Raw genomic sequence first — 25,689 nt, forward strand, 5'->3', positions numbered from 1 at the left:
AAACAGATGAGTCTGAAAAATGTTTCCAAGAATGGAATCACAGATTTGACAAATGTATTAATACTTTGAAGGTGATAAGATTGTTTTGTAAAATATTTAAATACATGGCTTTGGGGAAAAAATCCATTTTTTTTAGTACCTCCTTGTATACACAAAAATTGGAAATGTTGTACAGTGAAAAGTCACACACTTTCTACCTAAATTCAACATTTCACTAGATTTCCTTTATGACATATTTACCCTACATCCCTTGTGCCTTTTGCACCAGAGGAAGGAGCCCTGGTGGCGCTTCACGTTAGGCATGAAACTGCTAACTGCAAGGTCAGCAGTTCAAATTCGCTGTGGGAGAAAGATGAGGCTGCTTGTCCCTGTAGAGATCTTCAATCTTAGAAACCTATATAGAGTAGCCAGGAGCCCAGGTGGCATAGTGGTTATGAATTGGGCTGTGATCCATGAGGTTAGCAGTTCAAAATTACCTGTCACTCCATGGGAGAAAGATGGGGGTGTCTGCTCCCATAAACAGTTACAGTTTTGCAAAGTCCCGTGCAGTTCCACTCTGTCCTGTAGAATCACGCTGAGTCGGCTTCGACTCCAAGCAGTGAGTTTCTGACTGGGCGTCCAGGAGCCAGCATTGACGCAATGGCAGTGAGGGCTTCAACTTAACGACCGCGAGGGAGGGGGAAGCAGATTTTAATGGTGATGGAAACACTGCACTGATGAAGGGTGGGGTTGGTTAAGGGTAGCCATTTATTGTAATTATATGCCTGTAAAAAGGTGCATTGGCAAAAGTTGTGTGATGGGTATATTTAAAACAATGACCAAAAAAGGAGTACATGCTCAGGATGATCATGTATAACCAAAAAACAATCATGGGGTTTGGTGTCTTAATTTTGAGATCTAGGGTTTCATGGGACATACGAGTTAATTGGACGAATAACAAATTTAGTGATGTAGTGCTTTGGTTCCGCGTCCCAGTTTGTTGTGTCATGTCTTGTGTCTTAAAAGCTTGCAAGAGGCCATCCGAGGCACAACAATTGGCCTCCATTTACTTGAATCAACCGAGGAAGAAAGGTGCCCATCAATGAAATAAGGATAAGGAAGGAGATCTAAGCACTTCCATGCCAAACTGCCTCCTTTGCCATAAGACCAGAAGACCTGGAAGGTGCTCATCTACCATTACTGAACAAAACCCTGGTCAAAAGAGGGAAAATGCTGAGCAGAATTTCAGACTCTCATGGAAAGCAGACTTCTTGGAGCTATCAAGGTTGAATGGACTCCTGAAACTATTGTCCTGAGATCTTCTTTAAGCCTCAAACCTACCACACCCTGGAAGTCTTTTTAAAACCAAACAATAGTATCACTTAAAATGTAGAAAATGTCTGCCTTGAGCATTTTGTGCTGTTAAGAACTGTCTATAGAGAGTCAAAGAACGCAGCCACTCAGAAGATTAGACCAGAACCTCAGGAGGCACTGAGGTCACTTTAATGGTGGAGGAACGATGCAGAAGGAGGGTGAGGCTGCTCCCACTGTTCGAAGAATGTAATCAACGTCACTGCATTGTACACGTAGAAACTGTTCAGTCGCGGATGCATCACTGTGCATAGTCTCAGCAGCAACAACATAAAACATACAATTTAAAGGAAAGAGGGGCCTTTTACAAGAGTCGCAGGGTTCGGACGAGAACACTCTCCCTTCTGGCGATGTGTCGGGAGAGGCCTGTGAGGTGGCACCCGCTGCAGGAATGAAGGCCTCGCTCTGTCCCACAAGGAGCTCAGCCCTCACTCAGCCCTGGTGCTTCCTCATTGGAGCAGGATCAAGAATCACAGGGCTCTTGGGGTGCCGTGGAACCAGCGGCCACACACATTGGGTGCGCCGGCTGTAAACACGGCTGCCAGGGAGCTGGGGGCGGCTGTCCATCTCGACTGCTCATCTGGAGGAGGCTTCGCACCTCTGAAGGCGTTTGGATGCCTGGGTTACTGGTCCAGCGTGGGAGTCACGTTCATCCACCTGCACACACAGGGGAGTCGCTCCTCCAACACAGAGTTCTGGGAAATGCTGACGGCCAGGAGGTCAGCAATCGGAACCTCTTACCTCTGAACTCTAAGGTTAGGGCAGTTACTCATTTACATGCTCGTAGGGTAGTAAAGGGGTTGGGATCTCATATACTGACCCTTTGAGAGTTGGAAAAAGTCCCAGAAGTAACCTGGACTGGAGTTAAGTGGTTACTCCTCCAGTGCAAGTCAGACCGCCTTGGTTTGTGTTTTTGTTTATCATTTTTTAAATTAGAACAGTTTTATTGGCGCAGGACTGGGCAATGTTTCATTCTGTTGTGAATAAGGTTGATATGGGTCAGAGCTGACTTGATGGCACCTTCAGAGCTGACTTGATGGCACCTAACAACAACAACAACAACAATTGACATATAATTAATATATCATACACGTCAATCACCACAATCAATTGTAATTCTTGTCCACCACAGTCTTCTTCATTCTTGTACTCATTATTATGAGCTCCCCATTTTCCCCAACCCGCCCCACCATAACACTAAGAAACTATTTTAATCCAGTAACTGTCCCTATAGATTTACGCATCCTTAAAAAAACATACCAAAACATACCATTTCATATTTAAAAAACATACCAAATAACAAGAACATTAACAAAATACAACATAGAAAAACATCAATCCAAAAGAAAGCAGAAAATAATAAAACTAGAACCAATTTGAAACAAGTTAAAAAGAAGAACAAGTGATAGATGTTCAATTTTAACCTAACTACATTCCATATTAACCCACTTCCCTACGCACTCTGTCTGACAGCCAAGCTGTTCACATCCCTGGGGCAAAGGTCAGAGGGAATTCGCCAAAGGCTTAGTCCATGATGTAGACCAGAGGGTCCTCAAACTTTTTTAAAAGGGGCCCAGTTCACTGTCCTTCAGACCCATTGGAGGGCCGGACTATAGTTAAAAAAAAAACTATGAAAAAATTCCTGTGCACACTGCACATATCTTATTTTGAAGTAAAAAAAAAAAAAAAGGGGCAAAAACACCCGGCGGGCCAGATAAATGTTCTCGGTGGGCCGCTTGTGGCCCGCGGGTCGCAGTTTGAGGGCCCCTGATGTAGACCCTGCAAATTTACTGTGGGCGACCACTGTCATCTATAGCCTTCTGAAAACCGAGTGCCCATAATTTAAGCTCTGATAGAGTTCCAATCTTGGACTTTATTATTTACAACCCTTGTATCACACAGGCTGAGGTGCTTGTTCTGTGTGGACTTAGCTGACACCTCACTTAGATGGCTGCTTGCTTTAAGATAAGCTTTGAAGGCCTCATATGCTATTTCTGATAGCCACGCACCATCTAATTTCTTCACCACATTTTGCTACAGCACGTCTAGGTGTACTTAAATACCGACTCCACTACTCCAAGGTCCTTGGCAAGACATTTAACCTTTTTTTTTTGGCATGTTTCTTGTCTGTAATACAAGGCTGATAGTAGATACCTAACCGTGTTGAAATGTGGACGTTGAACCAGGTTTCCGTGGAGCTTCCAGACTAACAACAGACAATGAAGAAGGGGTCAGCTCCCCATTTTGGAGGAAGAAGCCACTGAAAACCTTAGTAACAGGGTCATTAGCTGAATGAATGAGTATCAAGTGCTTAGAACAGGCCCAAACAATGGAGCACACTTAATAAATGTTGTTAGTTGACAGCTAGTGGCTCCAACTCATAGAGACAAAACTGTTCCTGGTCCTGCGCCATCTTCAGAAATGGTTTGATGTTTGGACCCATCAATACAGTCACTGTATCAATCCATCTCATTGAGGTTCTTCCACTTTTTCACTGATTCTGTACTTTCCAAGCATGCTGTCCTCCTCCAGGGACTGGTCTCCTGATAACTTGTCCAAAGTACTTGCTACAAAGACACCAATCTTCATTCTTCTGCCGGGCTATCATATAGTCAACAGTCTTTGCCAGCTCCATAATCCAAGGACATCAATTCTCTGGTCTTCCTTATTCACGGGCTCACATGCTTTCTCATGCATATGAAGTGATTGAAAATTCAATACTTGAGTCAGGTGCACCTTAGTCCTCCAGTGACTACTTGACTCTTTAAAATGCTTCTTCGCCACTAGCTTGGTGTTGCTCTAATACTCACAGGATCCCTACCCTCTCCTAGATGCTGGTTCCACTTCCCTAGTTGTTCCCCTGTCCATGATGCCATCTGTTCACCACACCCTTCGCCCACCTCTTTATTCCCTGCCCCCTACATTTTGATAATAGTTGTATTGATTGGATTTCCTTGAAGGTGTGTAGATATAGTCCTATCACAGACAGCATTGTATTTCATGATTGATTTTGCAATGTTCTTTTTGACAATGATAGCCACATCATTCCTCTTGATTGTGTTATTCCTGACTTAATAAATCATATGATTTTCTGATTCAAAAAAAGTATAGAGACTTTAAAGAAAACGTGTGTAGCAGATTTGTTCAATGCAGTGCATCCTTTGATTTCTTGACCGCCAATTCCATGAGCATTGATTGCAGATACAAATAAAATAAAATTTCTAATGTCAATCTTTTCATTGTTGTTTGTTGGTCCAGTTACGAGGAGTTGATTTTACTTACAAGTCTTTGAATTTCATCACACGTGCTTCAAATCCTTTTCTCTTTCAGCAAGCAAGGTTATGTCATCTACATATAGCGGGTTATCAATGAACCTTTTCCCAATCCTGTTGCCACACTCTGCTTCATACAGTACAGTACAGCTTCTTAGGTTATTTGCTAAAGATACCGCTTAAATAAGCACAGGGAAAAGATAAAAGCCTATGCAAATGTTTCCTGATTTTAAACCATTCAACATCTGCTTGTTCTACTTGGATAATTGCCTCTTGGTCTATGTACAGTTCCACAACGTGAGCACAATGAAGTGTTCTGGAATTCATAATCTTCACAATGGTATCTATAATCTGTCATGATCCCGCAGGTTAATGCCTTTGAATAGTCAAGAAAACAGAAGTTTTAAATATCATGTTGGTAATCTCTGCTTTCAGCCGAGATGCATTTGACATCAGCAATGATACCCCTCCTTCCATGTCCTCTTCTGAACCTGGCTGCTCCTTGCCGACTTACAACTTTAACCATTTTCAAGTGATCTTCAGTAAAACTTTACTTGCATTAGACATTAATGATATTGTTCAATAATATTCCCTTTCTGTTGGGTCACTTTTCTTTGGAAAGTGTACCAATATCGTTCTCTTCCAGCTGATTGACCAGGCAGCTGTCTTCCAATTTTCTTGGCGTAGACCAGTGAGTGCCTCCACTGCTGTATCAGTGTGTTGAAATATTTCGATTAGCATTTGGTCAGTGTGTTAGGCAGGGTTGTCTACAGAAACAAAACCAGTGGCACCCCTACAAGTCTAAGAAAGAACTTTATATCAAGAAGGCATCCCAGTCCTGTCCAACTCAAGTTCGTGGGTCCACTGAGAGCTGGGCCCTGTCCAGGCTCATGTAGCTGCAGGCTGATGACAGAAAGGTGAAGCGGGAAGCGGGGAGATCACAGGCTGGTGGCTGCAGTTATATGGATCCAGGGTTGGTGGAAACACGGCAGGCCACCAACATAGCTCTCCAGTTCGATGGCCCACATGGGGCGTGGCCTGGAGGCACACACAGAGTCCCAGTGAGGAGCACAGCACAGGGCAAAGGAGGAAGGGGAAGTTCTCAGCATCTCTTATAAAAAGGCCCACCCCCAAGGCATTCTCAGACTGTGATGACATTGTACTCCTCCACTACACTTAAAAAAAAATTTTTTTTTCTCCCCTACACTTTTACCCAGGAGCAAGTTGACATAAAATCTAACTCCTGTAGTCAGTTTCTAAAGGTCAATTCTTTCAGAGCAGCTTGGACTTTTTCTTTCAATACCATTAGGTTTTCATCATGCTACCTTTGAAATGATTGCCTATCAATTTTTGTGGTAGCAACTGTGTCTTCCTTCCATCTCCGTTTGATGCTTTCTGCATTTCCAATATGTTGTCGTCAGAAGTTTCACTATTGCAACTCAAGGCTTGAATGTTTCTTCAGTTCTTTCAGCTCAAGAAATGCTGAGTGGTGTTTGTTACTTTGCGTTTTCTAACTCCAGGTCATTGCACATCATAATACTCTACTCAAGCTGTCTTCTCAAGCTGCCCTTTGACGATTTCTGTTCAGTTTCTTTCTTCCTAATTTCTTCCAGTCACTTCAGCTTTGCTACATTCACGAGGAAGTTTCAGCATCTCTTCTGACATCCATTTGGCCTTCTTTTTCTTTCCTGTCTTTTTAGTGAACTTTTGCTTTCTTCATGCATGATGTCCTCCCCAGCTCATCAAGTCTTCTGTCATTAGTGTTCAAAGTGTCAAATCTAGTCTTGAGATGGTCTCGAAATTCAGATGGGATATCTTCAGGGCTATATTTTGTCTCTGATGGGCTTGCTTTCATTTTCTTCAGCTCCAACCTGAACTTACATATGAGCAATTGATGGTCTGTTCCACAAATAGTCCCTGGTCTTGTTTTTGCTGGTGATATTGAACTTCTCCACCATCTCTTCCCATAGACATCGTCAATTTGATCTTGTGTGGTCCATATGTCTGGTCACCACCTATGCGGTTGAAAAAATACATTTGCAATCAATAATTCATCGTTCTTGCAAAATTCTACCATGTGCTCCACTGCATTGTTTCTACCAAGGCCAACATTTCAGCTACTAGTCCTTCCTCGTTGTTTCTAATTTTCATGTTCCATTCCCCACTAATTATCACTGCATCTTGACTGTATATTTGATCAATTTCAGACTGATGAAATTGGTAGAATTCTTTAACTGTTCATCATTGAGTTTAGTGGATGGTGCATTTATTTGGATAATAGTTGTATTAACTGGTCTCCCTTGTAGGCAGATGGATATTATCCTATCACAGATAGTATTGAACTTCAAGACAGTTCCTGAAATAGTCTTCTTTGGCGATGAATATGATACCGTTGCTTTTCAGCTTGCCATTGCTGGCCCAATAAATCATGTGATTATATCTGATTCAAAATGGCAATAACCATCCATTTCAGCCAAGTAATGCCTGTATACTAATCTTTATGTTTTATATTTTATTGTAGATGACTTCCAATTTTCTTATGTCCATACTGTTTATATTCCATATTCTGATTGTTAATGGATGTTTTCAGCTGTTTCTTCTCATTTTGAGTTCATGCCTCATCAGTAAATGAGTTTCTCCAAAGTTTGCTCCAACCACATCATTAAGGTTGATTTTACTTTGAGGAAGAAGCCCTGATGGGGACGCTTGGTGTAGTGGTTACTCATTGAGCTGAAATCTGCATGGTTGGCAGTTCAAAACCACCAGCAGCTCCGAGGGAGGAAGACTAGGATTTCTACTTCTGTAAACAGTTACCGTCTGGGAAGCCCTCAGAAGCTCACTATGAGTCAGCATTGACTGGATGGCAGCAATTTTGTTGTTGTTGTTACTTTGAGAAGGCCGCCTTCTCCTCCAGTCACACTTTGAGTGCCTTCCAACCTGAGAAAAATGAGGCTTTTTTCAGAGGTGCTGTTTTACTCTACTCATACCATCAACTTGATGGTAGCGAGGTACAGCTTGAAGGGCTCATCTTCCAACACTGTATCAATGTCTCACTGCTGTTTATAAGGTTTTCAGAAGTGATTTGCTTGCTTCTTCCTGTTCTTAGTCTGTGAGGTCAGTTTATTGTGGCAATCTGGGGTTAATTGAAGGATGGAGGGATAAATGGCTCAGTGAGCATTGCCTTTTGAGTTCTCAGGTCTCTTGCTTTCTGATGGTCAGATCAGCGTGCAGCTGCCTTAGCCAGTTCCCTGCTTTAGCTGGCAAGGCACACTTCTTGCAAGACATCCCTGAGGGGAAGCCGCATGGACCTACCCCAGTACAGCCCTGCCAGCGCTGAGATGCTTACATATTCACTGATTCGGCTTTCCTCCTGCAGTCGGCATCATTGTGTCTGTTTTGTGAGATGGAGGAGGACTTTGTGGATTGGTGTTGGACACGTGGATTAATGTTGGACTTGTGGGCTTGGGCAGCACTGTGTTGGGATATTTTCTTGATGTACACTTAACCTTTATATGAAACTCTCTCTTATACATGAGTTTCTGTGGATTTGTTTCTCTAAAATACCCAGAATAAAACAGTCTGGAAACTTCATTGAAAACTATCAACTTTGGGCGACTCTGCTGGTCTTTGAAATACTGGTGGCATAACTTCCAGCATCACAGTAATGCACAAGCCGTTAAAGTATGACAAATGGACAGGCATTAAATGTTAGTTCTGGAAAATGTTTAAAGCAAATACAACTATTGTTAGGCGTGTGCAGTCATTATTTTATAGGCATGCACTGATATATATATAATGTTAAACTACATACAATTATGTGACTTTCTTTTTTCGCCAAATAGTGTATTCTCTGTGTCATTTTTAAAAATTAATCATTTTATTGGGACCACCTACAGACAATAGAACAATCCATATTTCCATTAGATCAAACATAATTGTACAATTACTACCACCATCAGTTTCAAACCACTTTCTTTCTTCTTGCACTCTTTAATATTAGCTCCCCTCCCTCCCTCCCCCTGACCCCCAAGAAACCGTTATGGTATTATAGCCCTCGGTGTCCGTGTCAGTCTGGGTGCACTAGAGAAACAAATTCATAGACACTCGTATGTGTATACGAAAGCGCTTTATATACAAGTGCAATTGAATTCCCAGGCACAGTCCAGATCAAGTCCATAAGTGTGGTATTAGCCCATATTTCCAATACCAATCTATAAATTCCTCTTCAGACTCTAAGAACACGTGCAATGACGCCAAATGCAGGAAGATCACAGGCCAGTGGGTGGAAAGTCTTGTGTAGATCCAGTGGCAGTGGAAGCATCTTGGAGCTAGCAGGGGTCTCCACGTGGCTTCTTCAGTTCCAGGGCTTTAGCATAGCTCCATGTCTTCTCAACAAGAATGTCTCGCAGGGAGTGAACATGTGTCCCGCCTCCAGTGAGCTATTTCCAGTGAGCTATCTCCTTCGCGCAAATGAGGTCATTAAGCTGTGGCCTGGTTGACAGGCTAAACTCCACCCCTTCACTCTTAAGTCTCAAATTGACAACAGATTATGTAACTACCAACATGTCACTTTTGATAAGCCTTAAAAACATTTCCTCTGGCTCTTCCTCACCTGTATTAGTACCATCACATTAGTGGCCAGTTGCACATTCTGGAGTTTATTTAACCTACACCCAACTAGTAGAAACTTAGATTAGTCTCAAATTTTTCTGTTAATAAAGCTTTGTTGGACTAGTGGCTGATGCTGAGTGTATGATTTTGAGTGTAAGAGCTTAGAGTCTTAGTTACATCATCTTAAAACATAATAAGATTCTACTGAATGTTTTAAAACTTCTGCAGTCCATACACGAATCCCTGCCAAAACTCCCATGTAAGTAACTATGTGGCTTCTGCTAGTATTTTTGCAATGGCAGGATGCTTACTGCCTCATAAACATTCCATTTCATTGTTGGATCATGGCAATGGTCAATAAAGTATCCATTTATGTTGGAACTCTAGTGACATTGTGGACTAAGCATCAGGCTACTAACCAGAAGTTTGGTGATTCAAAGGCACCAACTCCTCTGTGGAAGAAAGAGGAGGTTGTCTGCTTTCTTAATGATTTATAGTCTCAGACACCTTAAGAAATTGGGTCTGTTGGGTCACTGTGAATAGGAATGGATTCGATAGCAGCTGTTGATTGGCTGCATGGTTATTTCAACCTGAGACCTGGCTCCCTGCAGCTTCTAGCCTAATTTACTTATCTGCCTTCCCTGCTTCAAACCCCGCCCTGCCCCAACCTTTCAGTCTATATTCATGGCCACTGGCTGAGAACAGTCTGAAAGTCAAGGAAACACTAGTTCTTTTCTCCTTCCTTCCTCCCTCTTCCTTCCATGTCTTTCTCTCTTCTTTCCTCCTTTCCCCCCTTCCTATGCTATGTCTTAAAATCGCTGATTATCAATTAGGTCTTTTGGATACAGTGACTGTAATTTTTTCCATCTTCTTTTGAAGCTTCCTGTATCATTCAATATTTTGCCCATAAAAACTTCCAATATTGCACCTCAAGGCTTGAATTTTGTTCCTTTAACATGATGTATTTCGAGTATGTCCTTCCTTTTTGGTTTTCTAATCATAGATCTTTGCATATTTCCTTATAATACTTTACTTTGTCTTCTCGAGTTAACTTTTGAAAATTTCTGTTCACTCTTTGACTTCACCATTTTTTTCTATTTGCTTCAGCTACTCTATGATCAAAATAAGTTTATGACATACAATTTAAAAAAAATAGACAGGCCTGTGTACATTAATGTTCACTATCGCCAATAGCCAAATATGGAAACAATCCAAATATCCATCAACAAATGAATAGCAAAACAATATGGTACAAATGTACAATGGAACATTACTCAGCTTTAACAAGAAGTGAGATCTTTATACATGCTCCAACCTGGATGAACCTTGAAGACATTATGGCAGGTGAAGTCATTCACAAATGACTAAGTACTGTATGATCTAATTAATGTGAAATACCTAGAATAGGCAAACTGACACCCTCTTTGATCTTCTTTCTTTTCTGTCTTATTAATGACTTTTTGCTTTCCTCATTAATGACATTAATGTTCTTAATGTCAATCCACAATGTCAAATCCATTTTTGAGATGTTCTCGATATTCAAGTGGAATATACTGAAGATCATACTTTAATTCTTGTGGACTTGTTTTAATTTTTTTCAACTTCAACTTGCACCTGAGCAATTGACTATTCCATAGTCAGCCCCTGGCCATTATTTATGCTGTTGAAAAGGAGTATTGGCAATAAAGAAGTTGTTGGTCTTGCCAAATTCTACTGTGTGACCCCTAGCTTCACTTCTATCACCAAGACCATATTTGCCAACCATTGTTCCTTCCTATTTGTTTCCACCTTTTGCATTTCAATCACCACTAATTATCAATTCATCTTGATTGCATTTTTTTAAATCAATTTCAGACTGAAGATATTGGTAGAATTCTTCAAATTTCTTCCCCACTAGCTTTAGTAATTGGTGCAAGATTTGAATAAAGTTGTATTGACTGGATTTCCTTGCATGGGTATGGATATTGTCCTATCACAGGCAGCACTGTACTTAAAAATAGATCTTGAAATGTCCGTTTTTGATGATGAAAGTGCAGGCATTCCTCTTGAATTTGTTATTCCCAGAATAGCAAACCATATAGAAGACTTGATTCAAAATGGCCAATATCAGTCCATTTCAGCTCACTAATGCCTAGAAGAATAATCTTTATGAGGACTGTTTCTTTTTTGATGTTTCTGAGTTTTCAGATTCATATTTCATACATTCCAAGTTCCAATTATGAATAAATATTTTCAGCTGTTTCTTCTAATGTTTAGTCATTTATCATCAGAACATGAAGGTTCTGAAAGCTTTATTGCATCAGAATCATTACTGTGATTCTACTTTGAGAAGGCAGCTCTTCCTCAGTCATCTTCTGAGTGTCTTCCAATCTAAGGGGCTCATCTTCTGGCACCATATCTTACAGTGTTCCCTCATATGTATGTGTATAATGTGTGTTGCTATGGTGCTAACATGTGTCACTGGTATTTAAAAAACCAGCAGGGTCACCCAAGGTGAACAGGTTTCAGCAGAACTTTCAGACTAGTAATAGACTACGAAGACAAAAGAGGCTGTCTACTTCTGAGGAATTAGCCACTGAAAACCTCATGGATAGCTGCTGAACATGATCATACACTGAAAATCTCATAGACAGTAGTGGAACACTGGGCCAAGGGGAGCTTTTGTAGTATGTATTTTTTTTCCCTGCTAGGTGAGCATACAGCAAATTGCTCTGAGTTAGTGAACCCAGTGGCATCTCCTGGGATGGTTCTCTCTGGTCACAGTGAATTTTTCAAAAAAAGCTGTTTCACTTGAACCTCTTTCTGTGTGACTTATTGGTCCAGTTGTGGTCATTTTCTTTATGTTGAGTTGTATTCCATACAAGAATGTAGGTGGGGTTAAATGTGATAGTGGCAATAAAGTATAGGGAAATATAAAATGCTCCATATATGTTAATGAGCTTGAGAAGAAGGGAATTTTACTGTTTTGGCCACTCCTGCATGCTCTATTTCTAGTATTCAATCTATAGTAGGTGCTCAATAAATGTTTGTTGAATGAGTAACAGTTGTCATTTCTAAATTGTTAAGCACCTGACCAAGCATTTTTCACACTCTATTTAATTTAATTTTACCTTCAAGACTGTGAGTACAACCATCATTTTACAGAGGAGGAAAATGCTGCTCAGAAAGGTGATGTAAGAGTCCCAAGTCATACAAATAAAATGCACAGCCTAGGACCCAACCCAAATCCTTCTGGCTTCATGACTTGTACTGTTGATTACTTTGTAATTCTTCCTCCCAAATTATTAAATCACCTACAGTTTAATTTCCTTGTGAGTCAAATAAAATGATCTGCTTTCTTCACAGAGTTATTACAAACATGAAAATACACGAACACACTTGGAACCTGTATAACAGAAAAGATAGGCAAGCAGTGCCATGTCTATAGCATCCTGGTCTTGGATCCTGGCTTCCTCGGGTACAGTTTATCAATTCAGAAAGACCACAGCTTTTATGTGAAATGATGTCTTTTCTGTAAAAAACAGGACTCTACAAGAATACGTAATACAGGTTCCAAGATGGCATCCAGGTAGACTCACCTGCCTGGGGCTCCTGTTACTACATCAGAAAATTAGGAGGTAAGAAGGCCAATAATGGGAGGCAGTGTGCCAGATACAGAGTTCAAGTCCACTAGGATGTGTGGTTAAGACCTTCCCCTGCAATTTTCATCCACAGAGTGATTCGAGGGCTCACTGAAATGCTCTAAATTCACCACATCTGTGAGTGGACTCTGCTAATCCCTCCCCAGGTCCAGCATGATGGCACCCAAGATCCAAGACCCACAGTATGCAGTCATTTTCCCAGACTGCTGTCTAAAGGTAGTCATAAGCTTGGGATTGTGGAAAGTTTCTGAGAACCAGCCGCAAGGGCTCACACCGGAAGTCTCCTCTCTGCAACCTTCCCCACTCCGCCATTCATGGGCTTTACATCTCCTCTCTCTGATCAGTAACAGAGCAACTGCACCTGCCATCCTCTTTACCCCTCTACTCAGCTTGGCCTGCCAGCATGGGTAACAAGAGATAATTAGACACTAATTTGTTGTAATTAGAAGCCCCTAGGAATTTACTTGTGGTAGAGTATAGATCCCGAGACCACAGCTTGTGGAGCTGTGCAGGAGGGAACTAGGGGTGATACAGAAAAGCAGCCAGGGAAACCCAGATACAGGGGGCCCCAAACCCACTCAGCTAATCTAGTCTTCCTTCCCTTGGGGATAGCACAAGGACAGCCCTGATACCAGGACATACTATAAGTCCATTATTGAAAAATAAATAAATAAAAACTTTAAAAATGCCTTCAATTCCTTTGTGTAACTTTGAATGTAAGCCACCAGAAACCTGATCCATTAACATAACTTTAACATAACAAAACAGGCAGTTAGCAGATCCCCAGACCACTGCCTACAGAGCATTAACATAACAAAACAGGAAAAGCCAACAGGAGCCAGCAGCCTAAGCCAAAAACTGGTTCTACTAGTTTGGGGCATGACAAAGAGTTTTTGAAAGACTGTTAATTGTGGTCAGAACTAGTTTCCCTCCAGGGTGTAGCCCCAGGCTTTGCAGTGCCCCCACCAGACAGCCCCTGGACCTGTAGATACACTGTCAGCCTGCTGTCTGCCTCAATACACACCCCAAGGCAGGCCTCTGATGCTCTGCACCAAACTGCTAGGGGGCCTCACCCAATCGGCTTACACAGCACCACCCCATGACATGCAACCGTCTTGGCACTGTTCCCTGAGAGGGCCATCCAACCTGCTCCCCAAACAACAGAATAGGGTAGGGTAAGAAGGAAACACCAGAGGGAAAATGGCACTAAGCTCCTCCAAAACAGCATGCAGAAAGCAAATTACCTCAACAACCTCAATGAAAAATCAGGAGAAACAAAAAGCAATGTCAGAGGAAGTCCTGAACCTAATGATGTTCATAGAAAAAGCAGACATTTTAGGGCAAAGACTGTACAGATGTGCTTTATACAATTGATGTATGTATATGTATGAACTGTGAAAAGAATTGTATCAGCCCCAATAAATTGTTAAAATAAAAAAATAAATAAATAAAAGAAAAAGCAGACATTGATCTACCAGAGAAAGAAATCCTAAGAATGCTGGTTTGAGTCATACAGGATATGAGGGAAGCAATACAGAAAAAGGATGAAATGATAAGAGAAGATAAAGGAAAATACAAGAGTTAAGGGATGAGGTTAACAAAAGCAAATGACACATTCAGACTTCAACAGACTAGAAGAAGCAGAGAAATTTCCAGTGTCCTCAAGGATAACCTGGCAGACTTCAACAAATGGGAAAGACAATCAAACAAGAGCATCAGAGAAGCTGAAGAAAATGTTAGAACAATGTGTGATGCTATGAAGAGGAACAACATTAGAATAAAACAAATACTGGAACAAGACACAATGAAGTCAACTGCAAAAATAGTGAGGGAATTTTTAAAAGAAACCTTCCCCAGCTTAATGAATGAAAATCAGGCAATCATTCAGGAGGCCGAAAGGACACCAGCTAGACTGAATCCCAAGAAGAATTTGCCAAGCCATATAATGATTAAACTATTCGACTTTGAATAAAAGGAGAAAATCATAAGAGCAACTAGGCGTGGGGTAGAGGCAGTTATCTATTAAAGTACCCAAATAAGAATATGTTAAGACCTATCAGCAGACACCATGAAGAAGAGCAGAGAGTGGAGTAACATATTCCAAAAGTCTAAAGAAAATAAGGCAAACCAAAGAGTACTCTACCTACCAAATTATCTATCAAGATAGATGGAGAAGTAAGTCTTCCTGGATGAGGAAAAACTCAAAGAATACGTTAAAAGAAGGTCAGCTCTACAAAAAATTCTTACCGACCTAGTTTGGTCAGAAGAACAAGACTGACCGAGCACAAATAAGAGACCACCACATACAGCAACTCCACCCAGAGGTCAGCACATGGAAAACAGACTCCAAGACAGCACTGGCTCAACAGTGGAAAGGAGGCAAGAATGAACCTCCTGACACGTACACAAGCACTGATAAGCGAGTTAGAAAAATACCTAACACAAAAGGTGTAAGATGACATCACACAGTCTACAGATAGATGTAATAACTCAGAATATCAATGGATTGAACTCATCAATTAAAAGACAGAGACTAGCGGACTGGCTTAGAAAACAACCCATCAATCTGCTGCCTACAGGAGACACATATCTTAAGCTTGCAGACAAAAATAGTCTGAGAATCAAGGACTGGAGAAAAACATACCAAGCAAATGGAAATTTTTAAAAAGCAGGGGTTGCAATATTAATTTCTGACAAACTTGATCTCAGTGTGCAAGTCATAATGGGATATAAGGAGGTACAGTATATAATACTTAAGGGAACAGTAAACCAAGAACCAGTTAGCCTAATAAAAAATAGACATGCCCAACGAGAGACCTGTGAAATTCATCAATCAAATGCTCCAAAACATGAAACAAGAAATCACAGGCTCAACAATCATAATAGGTGATTTTAATACACTGCTCTCTGAGAAAAATAGATCACAGGGAAAGAAGCTTAAGAAGGAAGCTACAGAACTAAACTCTGTAATTAGGCAACTTGCCCTAATAGACATTTTCAGAATTCTCCACCCAAATACGCATTCTTCTGAAGTTCGCATGACATATACTCGAAGATAGATTACATGCTGGGGCACAAGTTGAGCCTATGTAAATTCACACACATAGAGTTCACTCAGACTTCCCTCTTGGACCACTTCCATAAGCCTGAAACCAACAAAAGGAATATTAAGAAAACAAGGGCAAGCAATTGGAGGTTGAATAACTCTCTACTGCAAAATGAGTGAGTACTGGCCCAGATGAGAAATGAAATTATGAAGTTTTTAGAAATCAACAAGAATAAGGATATGACATATTAAAACCTTTGGGACACAGCAAAAGCAGCTATCATTGGAAGTTTTATAATAATAAATACATGTGAAAAAGGAAGATACACTTATGATTAATATGCTGGCACAAAACCTCCAGCAGTTCCAGCAGAATCAATGGGATAATTCTACTAATAACAAAAGAAAAGGAATAATAAAAATCACGGCTGAGATTAACAGAGTAGATGTCCATTGGTAAACCTAACCAAAGAAAGGAAGGTACAAAATTCAATAGTGAGGATGAGGGATGAAACAGGGGACATTACAATGGACCCTAATGAAATCAAAAGGCTAACCACACAGCACTACAAAGACCTGTACAGCAATAAATTCAACAACTTGGAAGACATGGACAAATACTTGGGAATAATCCCTCCCTATATTAGCCCAGATGGACGTCAAGAACCTCAACAGACCCATAGCAATGTAAGAAATAGACAAAGTTGTCAAGGGATTACCAACAAAAATTCCCCTGGGCCAGACAGCTTCATAGGAGAATTCCACCAAGCATCCAGGGAAGAACTGACACCAATCCTACACAAACTCTTCCAGAGGATAGGAAAAGACAGCAAACTCCTGAACTCTTTCCATGAACCTCGTATAACACTGATACCTAAAGTGGTAAAGGATGTCACAAGAATTGCGAACTACTGACCAATATCTCTAATGATCACTGAGGCAAAATTCCTTAACAAGATAGTGGCCAATAGAATACAAAGTATGTAACATGATGGTGACCACTTGGTCACTATGACCAAATGGGATGTATTCCAGGGATGCAGGGATGGTTCAACATCTGAAAGTCCATCAGAATTTTTCACCACATGGGCATGAAAAAGGATTAGCAGTGACATGATACTGATAAATCCAAAAAAAGGCTTCAACACCATTCAGCAGACATTCCTGTTTAAGACACTAAAAGGCAGAGGAATGGAAGAAAATTCTTCAATATAATACAAGCTATATGAAAAACCAACAGTTAACGTGACAGTCAATGGAGAATGCGTGGAAACAATCCGATTGAAAAATGGGACCAGACAATGATACTCCTTGTCCCCACTTTTATTTAACATCACACTGGAGGTCCTAGCTAACAACATACGGCAAAAGAAAGACATCAAAGGTATATGTCTGGGAAAAGAAGTGGTGAAACTATTGCTATTTGCAGATGATATGGTTTTATATATTAAAAATCCCAAAAGCTTCATAAGAGGAGTGATGGAAGCAATAGAGGAATATGGCAGGGTGACAGGATATAATATCAACAAACAGAAGTCTATAGGACTGCTATGTACATTGGATGAGATCATAGAAGGGAAATTAAAAAGTTAGTACCCTTCACAATAGCCAAGCAGAAATTTAAATATCTAGGGCTGTATCTAACCAAAAAAATCCCAAAAGATTTGAACAAGGAAAACCACAGAACACTATTACAAGAAACCAAGAGTGACCTCCACAAATAGAAGAATGTCCCATGTTCGTGATCAGAACACTTAATATAGTAAAGATATTAGTCCTGCCCAAGGCACGATATAAGTTTAATGTTATCCCAATACAAATACCAACATCCTTATTCAAATAATTGGAAAAACTGATTTCAACTTAATTTAGAGAAGGAAGAAGCCCCAAATTAGCAGAAAACTCCTCAAGAAGAAGGACGTCAGAAGCTTGCTTTAACTGACTTTAGCACCTATTATACAGTCACAGTGGTCAAAACAGCATGGTACTGGTGTAATGGCAGATATTCAGATCAACGGAAAAGAACTGAAAAGCCAGAAATGAAATCATTAGCATATAGGCAGCTGATCTTTGATAAGGGCCCCAAAAATATCAAATGGGAAGTGGTTGCCCTCTTCAATACGTGGTGCTGGGTAACAATTCTACCTACCTGTAGAGAAATGAAGAAAGAACCATACTTCACTCCACACACAAGAATAAACTCACGTTGGATCACAGACCTCGAGGTAAAACCCCAAACTAGTAGGGCCTTCAATGAGGGAATTGGGACAAACCTAAGAACTTTGGCACAGGGAATACATAGGCTATTAGAAATAGGGAAGGACACAAATACAGAAGAAGCACTAATTGACAAGTGGGATATACTGAAGATAAAACACCTGCGTGTGTACATAGAAAGAATTCACCAAGAGAGTAATAAGAGAACCACAGACTGGAAAAAAAACATCTTTAGCAATGACACATCAGACAAAGGCCTTATTATTAAAATCTACAATACTCTGCTAGTCTACAATAAGAAAAAACCCCAAAACAAATAGCCCATTGAGGAGGTAGGAAAAAGACCTGAACAGAAGTTTCACAAGGGCGGAAATCTGAATGGCCAATAAACATATGAGAAAATGTTCCCAGTCTTTAGCGATATGGGAAATGCAAATTCAAAACACTATGAGATACCATTTAACACCCTTAAAGATAGCCCCATTTTAAACAATCAGAGAGCAACAAGTGTTGGCGGGGGTGTGGTGAGATAAGAACTCTCCTCCACTGCTGTTGGACCTGTAGGTATATGCAGCTGTTATGGAAATTGATTTGGCAATACCTAAAACACATGGAAATCGGGCAACCACATGACCCGGCAATCTCCCTACTGGACATATAACTAGAAGAGTTAAGAGACAGAGGGTATTGTTTTTGCCTCCACAAGAAAGGGAGAGAGAGACCAGACCTCAACCTGGTATACCAAGCCTTGAAGGCAACATACCAGCACAAAGCAGCAAACTCACAGAGAGGTCTGCGGGGCTGTCCCCAATGCCAACTATGTTGACACCATCCCCAGAAGAGTTCGCTGAGGACAGCACTGAAGATACAGCCTGGAGAAAGTGGTGGGTCTGCCCAGACCACACTGGAGCAAACTAAGAGGGAAAAAGAGAGAGAGAGAGAGAGAGAGAGAGAGAGAGAGAGAGAGAGAGAGAGAGAGAGAGAGAGAGAGAGAGAGAGAGAGAATCACATCCTGGCCCACCAAGCCCCGAGGACAACACTCCTACTCAGAGTAGCTACGGCCCAGAGAGGACGGAAGGGCTGGCCCCCTACTATGGGACATGGCGTCCCCTCATTGACCCATAGCACTTTAGGGAACAGCACTGGAGACACAGTGTGGGAATTGTGCCAGGTCTGGACACCCTCTCCCCACTACTGGGGTGAAACACAAAGAAAGCACAACAGAGCCACACGGGGAGCAAAGCAAAAAAGTCCCCAAGGGTTCTCCCAAATAGACTTCATATTCAGAGGGCAAGGCGTGGCACCTTATCAGACTGGATCAGAAAACATACAAAAGGGTCAGAAGACAGACCTGGAACTATTTATAAACTGCCCCCCCCCTTTTCTTCCTCTTCCTCCTCCTCCTCCTTCATTTCTATCTATATAAGATAGGCAAGATAAACAAACCCGAGGAGAAAACAATGGGACTCATGGTTCCAAGAGGACGGAGGAGAGGGGGAGGTGGGGGAAAGTGAGGGGAGAGGCAACAAACCCAGGGACAAGGGAACAACAAGAGATCTAAAATCGATGATGAGGAGGGTGTAGAATGCCTGGTGGGGTTCAATCAAGGTCAATGTAAGGTAGAGGAATTACTGAGAGCTGAATGAAGATCGAACATGATAGTGGGGCAGGAGGAAAGTAAAAGAAAATAGAGGAAAGAACTAGGAGGCAAAAGAAATTTGTAGAGGTATAACTATAGGCATATACATATGTAAACATAGTAATACATTGTGTTAGGGATATAGGTCTATATACATATATTTATGTTAAGTATTAAGAAAGCAGACGGACATTGGGCTTCTACTGATGTCCTGCCTCAATGCAAGAATATGTTGTTCTAATAAACTGGCATTCTGTGATGCTCCCCTTCCCAACATGATTGCTGAAGACAAAATGGGTGCATAAGTAAATGTGAAGAAAGCTGATGGTGCTGGGCTATTCAAAGACATTGTGTCTAGGGTCTTAAAGGCTTGAAAATAAGCAAGTGGCCATCTAGCAGGGAAGCAACAAAGCCCACATGGAAGAAGCACACCAGCCTGTGTGAGCACAAGGTGTTGACAGGATCAGGTATCAAGCCTCAGAACACCAAAAACAATCATATCAATGTGAATGAGAGAGGGTGGGGAGTGGAGACCCAAAGCCCAGGTGTCCATAATTGGACATCTCCTCACAGAAGGGTCACAAGGAAGGGACTAGTCAGCCAGAGTGCAGTACAGCACTGAGGAAACACACAACCTTCTTCTAGTTCTTGAATGCCTCCCCCCCCCCCACTATCATGACTACCTTACAAACCTGGCTAGACCAGAGCATGTACACTGGTCCAGATAAGAGCTCTAGACACACGGAATCCAGGACAGATAAAATTCCCAGGAACAGTAATGGGAGTAGTGATATCATGAGGGTAGGGGGAAGATGCGGGGAGAAGAGGGGAACCAATCACAGGATTGACTTATAACACCCCTTAGGGGGATGAACAGAAACGTGGGTGAAAGGAGACAAGGAAATGTGGGTGAAAGGAGACAGAGGAAGGTGTAAGATATGAAAACATAATAATTTATCAAGGGTTCTTCACAAGGCTGGGAGGGGTTGAGGGAGGGAAAAAAGAGGAGCTGATACCAAGGGCTGAATTAGAAAGAAAATGTTTTGAAAATGATGGCAACATATGTTCCAATGAGCTTGATAAAATTGATGTATGGATTGTTATAAGAACTGTAAGAGCCCCCAATAAAATGATTTAACTGAAAAAAAAAAAAGGTATAATACTCGTCACACCCTCCTGAGTGAAGCATAACAAAGCTAAGTTTTGGGCAGTGACAAAGGAGGTAGGTCTGGCCACCAACTGCTGGCAGGTCACTTCCTACTCATGGGGACACCAAATGTGTCAGAGTTGAACTGTGCTCAGTAAGGTTCTGAATGACTGGTTTTTAAAGACCTGTACTGTCAGGTCTTCTGAGGCACCTCGGGATGGACTCAAACCAATAAATGTTTGGCTAGTAGCAGCTGGGAGCATGAAGCATTTGCCCCACTCAGGAATTCCAAGGAGGTAAGTAGTTTCTCTATTCTCTCCCTAAAGCGTGACCACAGCAAGAGTGTAATCTTACTCCAGGAAGAGTTAAAGTGTGTGAAAGGTAGCTAAGCCAATCATGCATAGATATTTACTGTAGGAACCTTTGAAAATGCAGGGATGCATAAAGTTTATAAAGAACCGATTTTGGATGCATCAAATATTAATGACTGACAACCAGATGAGCCATTGGCTGACTTCAAGGATATCATGCATGAAGGAACCAATGGCCATTAAAAAGATGGGGGGTGGGCAGAGACCAACATAGATGGCAGAAGAGACTCTGAAACTCGCACTTGAATGTATAGTAAAGTAAATGGAAGAACAAAGCCTGTGATCTGAAATGCTAACTCCCACCTAATTTATAATTAAAATTTGTTAAGAAAAATTTTGGGGGGGGAACGCTTCACGAATTTGCGTGTCATCCTTGTGCAGGGGCCATGCTAATCTTCTCTGTATCGTTCCAATTTTAGTATGTGTGCTACCGAAGCGAGCACAAGGAAAATTTTAAAGTAAGTAATTGGAAGAAAAAGAAGCAAATAGAAGACTTCCAAGGGTGTTAGAAAACCAAGAGGAGAGCACTCCGCATTCATTAAGCTGAAAAAAACCAGCAATTTTGAAGGAGTCTATGCATAAAATATTGACCGACACAGGAAACATCAAAAGAAACTGTCAGGAATACAGTCACCACACCAAAATAAATTGGTTAGCAAACAGACATTTCAGGAGGTAGTCTACGATCAAGAACCAATGGTATTAAAAGAAGTCTGAAGTAGTGAAGACAACCAAACCCACCTGCAAGTTAATTGGACAGTCCCTTTCAGAAGGGTCACACAAAACGGATGATAAATCCAGGCTGCGGTGTGTAGCACTGAAGAAGCACACAACTACCCTCCTGTCATTATTATGGTTCCTATTTACCTCATTAATCATGCTAGATTTGCATATGTTCTTTAGTATAATTAAGATCGGACAACACATGAAAGTCAAGAGAGATAACCCCTCAGAAACAGTAACAGGAGTAATGGTTCCCTGAGGAAAGGGGAAGCAGGTGAGAAAGGAGGGGAAGAGGATGCAGCTGATAGCACTGATGACTCTATAACCCCATTCGAGAGGAGTGAACAGAATTGTACGTAAATGATATACTAGATGGTGTTAAGATATGGCAAAAAAAAATAAGGGTTCCTGGGGGGGAGAGAGGAGGTGATATCAAAGAATTCAAGAAGAAAGAAAACGTTTTGAAACTGACTGTGATAGCAATTGTATAATACTGTTTGATGTTATTGAACTATGGAATGTTATGATATATGTAAAAACTCCCAATAAAATAATAAAGACACACACATGAAGTCCAAGCTGCACTGAAGACAATGAAAAAGAAAACAGAAAGACAACTGAGGTATTTTAAACACATGGATACAACACTAGAAGTGCTCATTTGTCGATGTCAATAATTTGAAAGACAGTTACTTGGCCAACGGGCTGGAAGAGATTCATATTTTGTCTTCTAAGGAAATGGGGTCCTATGGAATAAAAAATATTGAATTATGTCATTAATATCACATGCAAGTAATGTTTGGAAGAAGATACTTTTAAAATGATGCAGCAATATATGGAAAGAGAACTGCCACAACATTAAGCTTAATTCAAAAGAGGACATGGCTGAAATCAGATGGATCTTGGCTGATCCCAGAGAATACCAGAAAGATGTTTACCTGTGCTTTATTGACCATGCAATGGCAGGCAACTGGGTAGATCACAGTAAATTATGGATAAAACTGTGAAAACGGAAGTTCCAGAACATTACCTTGTGCTCATGCAGAACCTGGGGGAGCCCAGAGGCAGTTGTTCACACAGAACAAGGGGCTACAGCATGGTTTAAAATCAAGAACACTCACTGCTGATTCTGACTCATAATGTCTCTACATGGATGTCTGAGGCTGTCTTCTCCCCCCACCCCAAAAAAAACAACTATATAATTTCTCTGCTCCCAATGCAAGTTTTATGGGCATATAACTCACATATCATACAATTGAAACTATAAATCTTTTTTTGAGCAGACAGCCTCATCTTTCTCTCATGGAGCAGATGGTGGATTTGAACCACCAACCTTGCAGTTAGAAGGTGAATGCTTGCCCAATAGTGCCACCAGGGCTCCTTGCAATATTTTAAAAATGATCTTCAGCAAAACTTTACTTGGGTGTGATATTAATGATCCCATTCAATAATTTCCTCATTCTGTTGGATCACAGTTCTTTGAATGGGCACAGCCCGTTGGCAAATCAGTTGTCTTCCAAATTGGCAGAGAAAAGTGAGGACTTAGAGTGTTACATTCATGTGTTGAAATATCTCCATTGGAATTTTATCAGCTCCTGGAGGCTTGTGTTGTGCAGGTGCCTGGAGTACAGCTTGGGCTGCTCCTTTTGGTCAAAGCCAATTTGTCTGTCATAAAAGGATCCAAGTCCATTTCAGTTCGGGTTAGATCTGATGGGACAGAATCTGGGAGGTTTTTAAGGCTTTGACCCATTTCTCTCTTTTTTCTTTTAAATGTTAATTTTCTTTGTCTTTATGTATAAATATTAGAATTTATTTTAATTTATTTTCGTTTGTGAAATATTGTAATACATGCAAATAAAAGCATTCTTATCAAATCAGTGAGCATTGCAATAAACCCCACCCCCATATGTGGGCCTTTTTACCCGCCCTCCCTCCCTCCTTGCTTTCCTGTCCCTTCCCTCTCCCCTCACCCCACCCAAATCTCGTTGCCGTCTTTAAAGTTTTATCCTTCAGGATAAAAACCATGTCTCTCTTGCTTTATTTTTTTCTTTATAATAACGATGTCATAAAATATTTATCTTTATGAGATTGACTGACTTTGCTGGGCATAAAGTTCTCTTGTTTTGTCCATGTCTTAACGTGTTTGGATCTGATTCCTGATCCTGTGCGCCTTCCTGGAATGCTGGAATGTCGACCAATTCATTTTGGTGCAGTGTTTCTGTGTGCTCCATCTTCTTGCAGTGCTTCCTGTGTTGTTTGATATTTTGCTCATAGACTTCTTCAAATTTACATCTGGAGGCTTGAATTTTCTCTTCAGTTCTTTCAGTGTGAGAGATACTGTGTGTCTTCTTCTGCTTGGGTTTTCTAAGTCTCCATCTTTGCATATCTCATTTGTGTCCTTGAGCCTTCCCTGGAAACCTGGTCAGCTCTTTTCCTTCATCATTTCTTCCAGTTACTTTAGCTACCCTACATTCAAGTGAAACTTTCAGTCTCTCCTGGCATCCGTTTGGGTCTTTTTTTGGGGGGTGGTGCGTCTTTTCTTTTTGCCTTTTTATCCCCAATTTCTATTGAGTGAAGGTTTACAGAGCAGAGTGACTTTCCATTCAACAACTCATGCACATTTTGGTTTGTGACATTGATTATAATCCCTGTAATATAACAACACTCTTGCCACTTCTTCCCTTGCCACTTCTTTCCTGGTCACTATTCTAAGCTTTATCCATGAGCAAATATTGCCCTTCCATCTCATAGTTTGGTTGTTCTAGGAAATGCATTACCATTTCAACATAAAGACGAATCAAAAATCTTCACAACTGGGCCAATAAACAACATCACGACAAATGGAAAACATGGAAATTGTCAGAAATTTCATTTTCCTTAGATCCACAATGAACCTCCATCGAAGCAGCAATTGAGAAATCAAAGAATCTATCGGCACTGGTAACCTGCGGCAAAAGATCTCTTTGCATGTCACAAAGCAAGATGTCACGTTGAAGACGAAGGTTCTGCTGGCCCAAGCCATCACTTTATCTATCAATTGCTTCATATGCATGTGGAAACAAGGAATAAGGAAGATGGAAGAATTGATGTCTTTGAATTACAATGTTGCTAAAGAATCTCAATATCCCATGGACTTCCAGAAAAACGAGTAAATCTGTTGAACGAAGTACAGCCAGAAATAATTTTGGAGACAGGGACAGTGAGACTTTGTCTCATGAACTTTGGAGAAGGACATCCTGCTTGGTAAAGTCCAGGATCAGCGACAATGAGGAAAACACCCCCCTCCCCCACCCCCACAAGATGGATCGATACAGCGACTGCAACAATGGCTCAATAATAGCAACAGTTGTACGAGGCTGTAGGACTGGACATTGCTTCTGTTCAGTGCAGTGAATCATCATCACGTCACCTACCCTTCACAGCAGCAACAGAACCTTTATAAAAAGTGCTCCTTTTCATCTCCTCCAAAACTGGAAGTATATTTTTTAAAGAAAAATGTTAACTAGCAATATTTTATTTTTTGTATGCAGCCAATTCTTAATATCCGTAGTAGATTTGGTCTGTAAACTCACCGAGAACACCAAGTGAATATTGAGTCACTGCTCCCTGGGGAAATAAGGAATCAGGTTCTTGAGAGCCTTTGTCACAATATTTTCACCAACCAATCCATCT

At 41.0% G+C, this 25,689-nt stretch overlaps 1 pseudogene; it reads right to left on the minus strand.

Annotated features, from left to right (window-relative positions):
* Positions 1-21,623: 21,623 nt before the first annotated feature.
* Positions 21,624-21,737, minus strand: LOC142438188 (U6 spliceosomal RNA; annotated as a pseudogene).
* Between the last annotated feature and the right edge of the window lie 3,952 nt (positions 21,738-25,689).

This window comes from Tenrec ecaudatus, chromosome 1 (assembly GCF_050624435.1).
Source record: "Tenrec ecaudatus isolate mTenEca1 chromosome 1, mTenEca1.hap1, whole genome shotgun sequence".
In the NCBI taxonomy this organism is placed as follows: domain Eukaryota; kingdom Metazoa; phylum Chordata; class Mammalia; order Afrosoricida; family Tenrecidae; genus Tenrec; species Tenrec ecaudatus.